This window comes from Tauraco erythrolophus, chromosome 1, assembly GCF_009769465.1.
Source record: "Tauraco erythrolophus isolate bTauEry1 chromosome 1, bTauEry1.pri, whole genome shotgun sequence".
In the NCBI taxonomy this organism is placed as follows: Eukaryota; Metazoa; Chordata; class Aves; order Musophagiformes; family Musophagidae; genus Tauraco; species Tauraco erythrolophus.
In genome coordinates, this window is record NC_141465.1 from 50,975,823 (window position 1) to 50,988,101 (window position 12,279).

The window sequence follows — 12,279 nt, forward strand, 5'->3', positions numbered from 1 at the left end:
TGCCCTCATCCTGTGCAGGCGCAGAGCTGCAAGAAGTACAGCCTTCGGCCTGCAGCAGTTTCTGGATCAGCTGTGTATGTGGAGTTGCACGGATGTGATTCTTTCCAGTGTCACTCATCTCTTATCTCTCAAAAGACACTTCTGAGAGTGGAAGTGTGGCAAACGAGTGGGAGTCAAGGACCCCCACCCACTGTAGGATGGGGGGGCTTGTAGTAAAATAGCGCTGGGAGGAGAAGAAAGATGAGAGAGAAATGCTATTCTTCCAGCAAAGAGGCTAAATAACATCACTGCAGTTCCCCAGGCATACACCAAAGCTTAATAATTGTACTAAATATGATATATCAAGTATGAACTAATCCAATAATTTCTCTATTCCACCTGAGTTTCTTAAGCACTAACTGCTGGGCAGAAAATAGGAGAGAATCACTCTATTTCCGTGTAAATGGTTCTATAACAGTTAGTTGATGGCACATGATTTATGTTTGTTTGCACTGTGTACGCATTTTTGGAAACCAAAGAAATGGAAGAAATAAGGTCAAACCACTTTCTCAAATTGTGATAAATAAGTGATCCAGAAGCACGCTTCTGAGGAAACAAAATCCATCACTTCAAATATGCAATTAGTGTCTATAAGAAGAGAAAATTCAATATAACTTTCAAAATGGTATGTCAGATTATCATAATTGTTGGATGTTTGTTAACAATGCCAAGTGCATTTCAATATACTGCCAAATATAAATGAATAAAGAGTACAGTCTATGTAAAAGGTCCAACTATAGTGAAGGTAAAAAAGCCAAAACAAAAACCTGAAGGTGATCTAACAGGACTGCATGATAAGCTAAGCATAAGAAACCAACTGGCCTGTTTTTTGAACAGTGCAATAACGAATTGTGTAAAGGATAAAAAAATGTAAACAAATTTATCTTTAATTTTGAGACCTATAGTAATGAGAAGCCTCTTCCACTGAATAATAGTGATTGTCTTAGTTATGTTAGGACAATGCAATAGCTAGTTCTTAAGCTGTCCAATATAATAGCATCACAGAAATACAGAATATTTTGGGTTTGGAAGAGACCTTAAAGATCACCTAATTCCAACCCCTCTGCCATGGACAGAGACACCTTCCACTAGATCGGGTTGCTCAAAGCCTCATCCAGCCTGGCCTTGAACACTTCCAGGGAAGGAGCATCCACAGCTTCTCTGGGCAACCTATGCCCGTGCCTCACCACCCTTAGAGTGAAAAATTTCTTCCTTATCGAAAAATCTTCCTTCCTAATTGAAATCTATTCTCTTTCAGTTTAAATACATTGCCCCTTGTCCTATTACTACACACCCTTGTAAAAAGTCCTTCTCCAGCTTTCCTGTAGGCCCCCTTTAGGTAATGGAAGGCTGCAATAAGATCACCCCGGAGCCTTCTCTTCTCCGGGCTGAACAACCCCAACTGTCTCAGCCTGTCTTTACAGGAGAGGTGCTCCAGCCCTCAGATCATCTTCATGGCCCTCCTCTTGACCTGCTCCAACAGGTCCATGTCCTCTCGTGTTGGGTACCCCAGAGATGAACGCAGTACTCCGGGTGGGGTCTCATGAGAGCAGAGTAGAGGGGCAGAATCACCTCCCTCGACCTGCTGGCCACGCTTCTTTGGATGCAGCCCAGGACACGGTTGGCTTTCTGGGCTGCCAGTGCACGTTGCCAGCTCATGTTGAGCTTTTCATCAACCAGCACCCCCAAGGTCTTCTCCTCAGGGCTGTTCTCTATCCATTCTCTGCCCAGCCTGTACTTGTGCTTGGGATTGCCCTGACCCATATGCAGGACCTTGCACTTGGCATTGTTGAACTTCATGAGGTTTACACAGGCCCACCTCTCAAGCCTGTCAAGGTCCCTCTGGATGGCATTCCTTCCCTCTAGCATGTCAACCACACCACATAGTTTCATGTCATCAGAAAACTTGTTGAGGGTGTACTCAATCCCACTGTCCATGTTGCTGACAAAGGTGTTAAACAGTGTCGGTCCCAATATCGATCCCTGAGGAATGCCACTCATCACTGTTCTCCACTTGGACATTGAGCCGTTGACCAAAACTCTTTGAGGGCAACCATCCAGCCAATTCCTTATCCACCAAGTGATCCGTCCATCGAATCCATGTCTCTCTAATTTAGAGACAAGAATGTGTTTGCGAGGGAGTGTCAAATGCTTTGGACAAGTTCAAGTAGGTGACATCAGTTGCTTTTTCCTTATCCAACAACACTGTAACTCAGTCAAAGAAGGACACCAGATTTGTCAGGCACGATTTGCGCTTATCAGATGGCATATTTCAAATATTTTTATATGACATTAACAAATATAACAAAGCATTTGTCAACATAGTTCCATTTGCGTATATTCAAAATATTTTCACATTTTCACTTTTTTTCTTGTTAGTTGCCTGAGTCTGTCTAAACTTTTTTAAAAAATAGAGTCTTTATTGTTCTCTATTATTATTTTTCTTTGTAAATAGTAACAAACATAGCTGCAAAGAACAGGGTAAATTTATCTTGAATTGAATTGAGTATTGTAATTATATTTTTTTATTGAATATACTTTCTATTTCTGAATTTTGCTTTCTGAAAGTTTGTTATATCTATTAAATATATAATATATGCATAAATTTATAATATGAAGTGCCTATATCATTTACTGGTGTGATTTTTTTATACTGCAAAGATAAGAAATAACGAATGCAGTAAATCTCATTTCAAGATTTACTCTCCTGTATTAAAGGTCTGACAGTTTCACAGGGTCATTACATAGGGCTCAAGTGGGTTCAGCTATTGATTTCTGGTACTGCCATCAGATTCACGGTTTTCCCAAGAACTCCCTGTGCCATGAGGCCTGTTTGTGTGACTGATAACACCTTACTCCTCGTGCGATACCAGTGAAGCCATTACAGAATAGGGGAACATTTCCTGTAAATAAAATGTCGGTATCTGGCATTTGGAATAGGATAATGTTGTAAATAAGGGAAAATAGGGATATAAAGTTATATATACTTTAAGCTGTCCAGATCTCCTTGGAGAGTATTAGAAGGAAGAAATGTTAAAATCAGCTACTCAAGTCCTTGACATTCAGTCCCAGTACATGGTTCATACTGGGAGGGCCTGGCAGATACCCAGACAGGAGAAAAATAATAGTCAGAAACATCACAGAATTGTTCTTACCCCTCTGTTCATATTGCCTCCTGGCAATTTAGATGCAAATCTGAATCATTCCTAGCTCTTATGACTTAAATTCCTTATGGCAACATGTATTATATGTCACGGATTTCAAGATAGCATCCAAAACACTTCCAACAAAGGTTTTGATCTCAATAGAATGGAAACATCATCACTTAAAATTTCTACAAAATACATTACCTGCAAATTGAGATTACTAAGTGGGGCCACTCAAAAGAAAAATCGATTATGTGAACTATGTTATTTTTGCATTTGCTCTACGTGAACCTGTACCCAACAAATCTACTGTAAATACTGCCCACCTCCTTTGTTTATTTAATCTAACCGCAGCTATGAGAGGCAAGTTTTCTGCAGGAAATCAACAGGCCATTAATTTCTTGCAATTCTCTAGCCAAACTCAGTGTCTGACCAACATTCATTCAGCTTTAGTATTCTGAATTTTTTAAGATCTGACAGAAACAGAGGCAAGAAAGAACTCTACAAAAGATTTATCTAATGTATGTCTGTTAGGATGACTAACAAAGAGTTCTGTTATATTAAAATGATTTATCTAGTAAGCACTTGCTTCTGAGATATATATATGTATACACATGACAGTTCTGTCACACTTCTTGATTTCATTTGCAGTGATTATTTTCTTCCAGATGTTATATATTAACCCAATATCTTATTTCTACTGTAGATTAGAGTCTTCAGCAGACAGCAGAATTGTATAGTAATGACGACTAATGCTGTGCATCGTAATCAGTTTAATCATGTCTTCCCTTAATGCTTGTAAGCTGAACGTGCTTCTGTTTAGATAGTATTATTTTGTGAATTTTGGTCTTTGATATTTAATCAAGTGTGCATTCTTCCTGGCTTGCAATAAAACAATTTTTTTTACCCCATTTAATGCTTTCCACGCTTATTTAAAATAACAGTTTTAAATAGGCTTTACAATATGGCATCTGATTTAGCCATAAGGATGCTGAGATCTGGAGCAGTGTAATCATGTATGCAGACTGAAGAAAAGCTGTAAAGCTTAATTTATTTATAAATGGATTACAAGAGCTTCTTTAAACTGATCTTTTAATTTTATATGCCTGGTGAAGAGCATGATGAAAACAATCATAATACAAAATATACATGATTTAGGTAATTACTTGTGTCCTGCTTGTGCTGGTTCTGCCTTACCAGGATTAGCCATCCCCTAGCAAATCTAAAATGCAGACACATACTCATTTTCAATACTGTTAACAAATGTTTAAAAAGCAGAATAGAAAGGGGGAAATCGTTCCTCTCTGGTGATGTTCGGCCACTTACCTGTGGCATTCGCACTACAAAGTTCTTTAGTCACAGAACGGTGAGCTGTCACTCTAGGGTGGAATACACAATATCAACATCACAAAACAAATACTGATGCGTGCTCTGAAAAGTTTGCTTTGTGGTTTTCTGAACCACAAAAGTGTCTCTCACTTCTGTATTTTTTTCTCTGTTTATCAGAGAGGAGTATCAAGCGCAAACGTGTGCATGTGTGGATGTATAAACGCTTTCCCCCTGTCTTTTCCACGGTTCTAGCTACTGGGAGGGAAAGTGCTTTTTCTACGTCATCTGACAGCCTCTTCGGTTTCCGTGGTGCAGCGTGAAGAGGGAGGGATCTCAGTTTCTGCATTCCAGTGACTCACTGCTAGCTCTGCAGCTGCTTGGTAGCGGGCAGAATTTGTGTATTTCTGTCATAAGGAGTCTATTAAACTTCAAAAGCAGAGGAGAGACCTGAAGATGTGTTGACTCCAGACTCACAGGCCAGATGTTATTGGTATGCACATTCATAATCAGTTTTCTCTGTGAATAGAGGTGTCTGCAAGGTATCTTCTAATTCATTAGCAATATTAGAGCCATCTTAACTTTAGAGCATCTGTTTGCCTATGACAGTAACACATGCCGTGGCAGTGTCAGGTGTTTGGCACCTAGAGGAATTAAAATGCCACTGAGTTATGTCTCAGTCCCCTGTAAGGATGTCTGAGATCCAAAGATGAACGGTGTTCCAGAAAGGGTGATTTATTTGTAAATTTATTGAGCAACATTAGCATGCTATGTGATTTTATATAAAATACTATCTTGGATTCTTCTTAGCATACATTGAATAATAGATAGCACTAGAAAAACTGCATAAACCAATATTTAAAGCTTGTGGAAGAAAATTGTATTATTCAAGAAGTGGTATACAATCGTATAATTAAAGACTGTAACATAATGCAGTGTTCATTATGGTGTAGAATGAAGATTGCCCATACATTTCCTGACTGGAATGCTTAACCATGTAGGTTTGTATTCTTTCACCTTGCTTTTTGTATGAAATTTTTACTAATCCAATGTTTAAATGATCTTCTCACATCTGGTAGTATTCACTGACAAAACCAGTGCTGAATGATAGAGAGATAAAATAAAGAAAAATTTATTACAAAACACATCTTTTAGCTAAACTCTTTTCTCTTTGGAAAGTAATTAAGCAACAAGTTTCTATTAAACATTTTACCTATATTATTGCTACTGCCCCAACAGGAATTTGACTGATTCTTAATAACTCACTGCATTGAATGGTGGCCTATGGAACAGTTGTAATAAGATTTTATGAAGAGTTATCAATTTAAAATTTCCATTCCCTCCTAGTGCATGTACATAATTACTATCGACACCAATGTGAGTTACACATTCATTACACAGTATGTACTGAGAGGAGAAAAAGGCTCCCACGGAGAATGTGGATCTGTTCACATCTCTCTCTCAATTGTTTACACTCTAAGGAATAAGCAAAGGTCATCCTCCCAGGCTTTTCTCCTTTCCTGCCAAAGTATGAGCCAAATTAAAGTCAATTGGAGTTCCATTGGACCTTTCAGACATTGTAAGTATTCAGCTTGTTAAACAGGTATGCTTCAAAGCTCTGATAAACAAAAAAAAAGAAGCATGCTTTATTTTCAAGTAAATTCAATAAAGGCTGCATTTGCCAAGGTTTCAGTTATCTCCACAGTTGTATTTTATATTTAGATAGTTACTACCTCTTCTAAAATCATCTGGGTGATAGCGTCTCCTAACAACAACATTACAGACTCTGCTATTCATAAAGGAATGTATTTTGGCAAAATTGGAGTGTTTAGCTTTTGCTGCTTCAATAATAATTAGTACACAACACGAGATAAAAAGAAAAAAAAAATCAACAAACCCAAAGCCTTCCTAACAACTTAAAATATTTGTTTGCCGTTAAGTTTTGCAATTAAGATTGACTTATAGCTGTTGATATCTGTATTAAAAAAGACAAGAACAGTACTGATTTTTTGAAAGAAAGATATTAACCACCCACTAGTTAATGTTGTAGTTTTGTGGAATTAATCCTGATAGCAAGCTAAAGACTGACACCAGTACAGAAAGATAGCCTTCAAGTTTATTTAGGCAAATATAGATCCAGGAGTAATCAGCACCCAAAGCATAGATACAGACCCTTAGTGATGCACTTAGACTATTTCCACGTCCAGTTAGAGACACAAGGAGCCTGGAATTCCAGCATCCTCAGTTTTTGTCTTTTCTCTTAAACTTGAGGTTTTCCAAGCTAAATTTCTGTCTAATTTTCTATGCTTCAGTCATATGAATTGTACAAGGCTTTAAAATCATAGGAAAACACTTTTAGAATAAAAACAAACTCTATAAATTACAGTTTTGCTAATGACTCTGAGGAGAAGGCATCATTAAAAAAATTACCCAACCTGGATAATTTCCTTTTATGTAAAAGGAAAACCCTCCCTATAGCATAAATAAAAGTTCCAGTACAGTGCAGGATGCCCTCTAAATTTATCTGGCAAAACAAAATGCAGAAAATCTTTGAAGTCTGTGAAGCTTTCACTGAGTCTCAGAAAGCCGCAAGTTATCACCCAGGAAAAGGTAGCAACTATCTTAAGTCCTCTAAACTCTCTCTGTTGATGCAAGCCAAGGCAGCTCTCGCGCCTGGCTGCCAGATCTGATATTTCAACAGTTTGTTGGCACTTCTAACTCTGCTCTCTTGGATGCCAACCAAAAATTAGTTAGGAGCAGAGTCAAGAAAAATATTTTTACTATAAACACAGAGGAAATACCACCATCACAGCAAATGTGTAGTTCTTATAAAGCATCTCCTTGAACGGATCTTGAAGGAGATGTGGACGGATGTGTAAATTTTAAGGGTGTTTAAGTTCACTTGCATGCGAACCTTTTGGGCACCTGAAGACAGCCTTCTAGAAAACCTGCAAATAACTCAAGTTACCATCAGCCTGCCTTACCCTCTCCTCTCTAAGCCATTACAAACAGTAGATTCCAGCTGTGTCATGTGAATGGATCCTCATGCACTCCAAGATGCAGAAAGCTCAACTGAAGCTGGATATATTCTACAGACAGCTACTGTCTCAGAGCCGTAGGACTGAAAATCAAAAGTATTTATTGAGAAAGAAATTCATGTCTTTGAATTAAACCAAAAGTTCATGTATTTTAGTTAACTATTTCTTCTTTCTGCTTTAAGAAAATTTTGCTAGGATGCTGAGGTCTTCCTTGTGGCAATATGGTTATTTGGAATCTTTTAATGTGGGGATATCCTCCAGTATCAGTTGTGGCAATAACATAAAGTAACTGGAACACGAAAATATAAGAATCCTCAAGTTAAGGTAGATGGTAATCAGTGCATAATTAATGAATCATCTTCCCTGTTGTGTTTAACCCAGAAGGATAATCAAATGTGCTTCAGGCCAATCTAAATTGCGATGTGCTGTACCAAGTCCTGCTAGCAAGTAGGTAAGTTGCTTGCAGACTTTAAAAAACTTAATTTATCTAGTGGACCTAACTGGTCCCTTTAGAGTACTACTGAAGATGTTTCTATGAATTATTCACGCAACCTGGTTTTAGTATTTGAAGGCTTATAGTATATCATTGATGGTGCTTTTTGTAAATAAGCAGTGCAGAGAATTTAAAAGATTTATTTTATGTATACTCTGACCACATCCTTCTGTTACATTACTACCTGATTTCAGTGCTAGAAATGGAAACTACCTTCAGTTCACAAGGGAAGCTTTACACAGTTAAATTCACTTACATATTCTATATTCAGCTCATGAAATGTTAGCCTATATCAATGTTGATTTTGTAATTATTTTTTTTTACAGAAACACTGCAAGGAATATGTTTTATATTTTCTGTTTGCTTTTTTTTAAAAAATCTAAATTCTCCTCCCTGATTTGCATCACTGATTTCTACATGTCTTCTTACAGATTCATATTGATATCAAGAGGAATTGTGACTATTTAGGACTTGATTTACCTCCTAACACAATCAAAACAAGTCTGTGTTCTGACTTAGTTGCAACTCATGTTCATTGGGAAAAACTGAATAAATATGTAGAGAAAGGAAAGGGAGAGTCCAGACATTTGCTTCCTTTTTTATTGTAACTGCTTTTGAAGCAACTTTTTGGAAATGTAAAAATGGTATCTCTGAATAAAAATGCTAGTCTTCTCCATTTAGCAAACACTGATCTTTTCGTCCCGTATTTTCTTTAGAGCAGTCTTCCTTCATTTAATTTCCTTTCTTGTGACAGAACATTATTCATGATGTCTCTGATACTTCACAACAAATTCACAGAGCAGTCTAGTCTCTTCCACATTATTTATTTGTTCTCATTTTTTAACATATGTCCTCGAAGTAACTTCTCACTTAGTCATATGCTAAATACTGGTTCAGTCTCACAAAAAGCACTGCTCTCTAAAATAGCCTTCACAGGAAAGATTACCCAGTTCCTGAGTGGCCATGAACTTCATCTGGGGCTTCCTGCCCCATTACAAAATTCAGGACTTTACTGAAACCCTCTCTGGGTCACTACATGATCTCATCAAGCAACAAATATCTATACTAAGAAATGACCCTGTTCGCACCGCAGAGCTACAAGACACTTTTTAATATGACTTCCCATGGAGACAAACCTAGACTTACTCTACAAGAAAAATAGCTTAAAACAAAGATGGTGTTCAAGCGAGAAAGGAGCAAACCGATTTGGATAAACAAGGTAGTATCATTTATATGTAGGATACTGAGCAGATCTGGGTAAAGATCTTTCTATTATTCAGATTATGCCATCACTTAGTCTAATGAACACAATCTGACTGAAGACCAGTGCTTCCAGGTCATCAGTGCAATACTTCTCTGATAGAAATGTTATTTCAGGAAAACTGCTTGGGAACACTGAGAAATCCAAACCTGCTGTGTCAATACTACTTTGAGAATCACTGGGGACTCTTCAGATAGCACAGTGCTGACTCTGAACTTCAAAAGTTCAGCTAGAGTTATTTCAGAATAATATAGTTTCCCAATTAGCCATTCCTTCCAGAGGAAAATCAAAGCCTGTATGACATAAGCAGTGTTTCCCTTTACAAACCAGGTTCATTCTTAAAAATCTTCCCTCATTTATCTAAAGCAAAACAGCAAGAAAACTTCTAAACTTTCATGTATAGTCTGTCTACTTCCAGCTAGACGCCTCAGTGATGCTTGCAGTGCTTTTAAAAAAGGGAGGGCTGTATAATCACTGGTAGTACAGCTTGTCAAGAACTGTTCCATCCATCAAATCATTTTTTTTCTTTTGGCTCCTCATCATATCTCTAGAACAATGAAGCAAACCTCAGGTCCTTTACACCTGTTTTTCATTGAAATGCAGTAGGAAACACAGATGCAGCAGAAAGAAGTTAACCATAAACATCGGACTTTATATAGGATAGATAAATTAGTAACTACGTATTATGTTTTATGGAAGATGTTAATGGAATTTCCACACTCAGAACAAATGAATGCTTTAGTCAGATGTTTAAAAAAATACATATGTATTTAAGTATTTGTGTACTTATGATATTTATGTATTTAAGTTTTTGTTTTTCAAATAATAACAAACTTTTTTTTAAAATTAGAAGACTAGATATACTGCTTTTTAATTTTTGTTTTCGTTTTCTGCTATGCCATCCGCAATACTAGCTGAATCCACATATTTACTCAGCTTATGACTTTGCCAAACTTTCCTTTTCAAAACACTAACTTAGAGACCAAATACTATTCTCTGTCAATAAGTGGAATCAAGCACTGAAATCACGATGGACAAAGTGACTGGCTCTCTGAGAGGTTTCAGATCATTCCCTGCCTGCAGACTGGTCTCCTGTGATGTCCCCTCTAAGGTCTTCCTTGTGGTGGGTGAGCAGCTTCACTTCCTGGCTCCTGGGCTCTTTGCTGCCCTGTCTTTTCTCTCCTGCCTCCCCAGTTGCAGTTCTTAGTACTCTCCCCAGTAGCAACACCTGGCTTAATCTGTCTGTGCATATACCTGAGTCAAGTCTCTTCTGGTCTTGCTTTTAACTGGACTCTGAAGAGCTCTAGTGACTGGGTGCTTAATATTGCAGGAAGAATGAATGAATTACTACAGCTGATCATAGGAAAGGATTGAAACTGCCAACAACAAAAAAAGAGGGGGAAAAAAGTCTGCTCTACATTTTGGATCAAAGAGCTTGAAATGATCACTAAATTTATACCTGTAGGCAAACAAAATAAATCTCCATAAGGTAAACTGAACTACAACTATAAAGGCTAAGAATTTTCTTATTTTAAGCTGTGGAAGTTATCTTACCCACGTTGTTGGTACAGGTATTTGAAAACAGTAACACTGAGAAACATTTGTTCAGGTTGAAATTTTAGTTTGCATATTACACCCGCAGGAGACAGCAAAAGCTTTGTAATCTATGTCTCTTTATATTAATGACTCCACAACTACAATCCACAGTCCACTACTGTCTGTGAAATAATAATAAAAAAAAAACTGGTTTCAGTTAAAAGTTGAGACAAAGAATGCCCAGTGATCCATGAAAACATGTGGAAGTTGGCAGTGATATAATCAAGGACTCTGAGGATCGCTGTTACAGAAAACTCAGGAGACAAATAAGAGGCTTTGCTTTTTCCTCACAGTTCATTATGATGTGCGCAACATTGACACTCCCGCACTTTGATGGCTTTCCTACTTTGTGTAACACAGCTTCTTTCATCTATATACCTTAGAAAGAGTGTGCACCTAAACGTAGTATTGCGTGGTGTGTCTCATTTAGCTTTCTAGCCACCTTCTGTCCTTCGGTCCTTTAACTGAACAATAGCTCTGTATCTTTCAGCCCAGGATTCATTAGACATACTCCATTCTGCCATAGATATGTTGTGGACTGGCCTTGCAATTCGCCTGGTCTCAGTTTTCCTCATGGAGGAAAGCATCCAATGACTACTAATGGATTCGAAGGCAAATATTTCACTATTTTTTACCACAGTTGGAGGCAGAAAGAACTAAAAAAGGTTTCTGTGAGGCATCATTATTTTAACTAATCTGAAGTGATCCATCCTGTGCGTAGTACTCCTGAGGCATTCCTTGAAGAATTCATTTAAATGATAACATTTTGTTGGTAGGGAAGACAGCATTTCAAGGCTTCCTCATTATTTCTAGATGTCCCTCAGAATATGACTGTTAACAATTGCATTTGGTTGCACAGAACACAAAATAAAAATTATAACATAAAAAGTACTGTAGCTAATAAGGAAATCCAACCAGGTACAGGAACTCTGCATGTTTTTTTTTTTAATTCTTTGCAATGAGTAGGAAATTTAATGTAGCCTGCTGCTCTTTCTGATAACAGGTGACAAAACAACATCCAGCATTTGCAATAATTAACTGAAAATACATGCTAAGATGTTATTGCTTAGCTATAAGTATCCATTGCTTTCCTCTCAGAAAAGGTCATATATTTCTCTAGGACAAGGAGGCATATAGGAAAGTCCATGTTCACATTTTCCTTTGAAATACAGCCCATCTGAGTATCACAGTGTTGCAGCCAATGGTCTCCTATAATTTCTGTTTGCTGCTGCAGAGAGCTGTATCTCACCAAAAGACATAATAATAGCAATGTGATAATTGAAAAATGTTTGCGAACTTTCAAAGTGAGGAAAACACTTTAAAATGCTTACAGCTGAAGTTGAATCAGTGATATCATGCTGTTTTTAAAATGGTAAAATT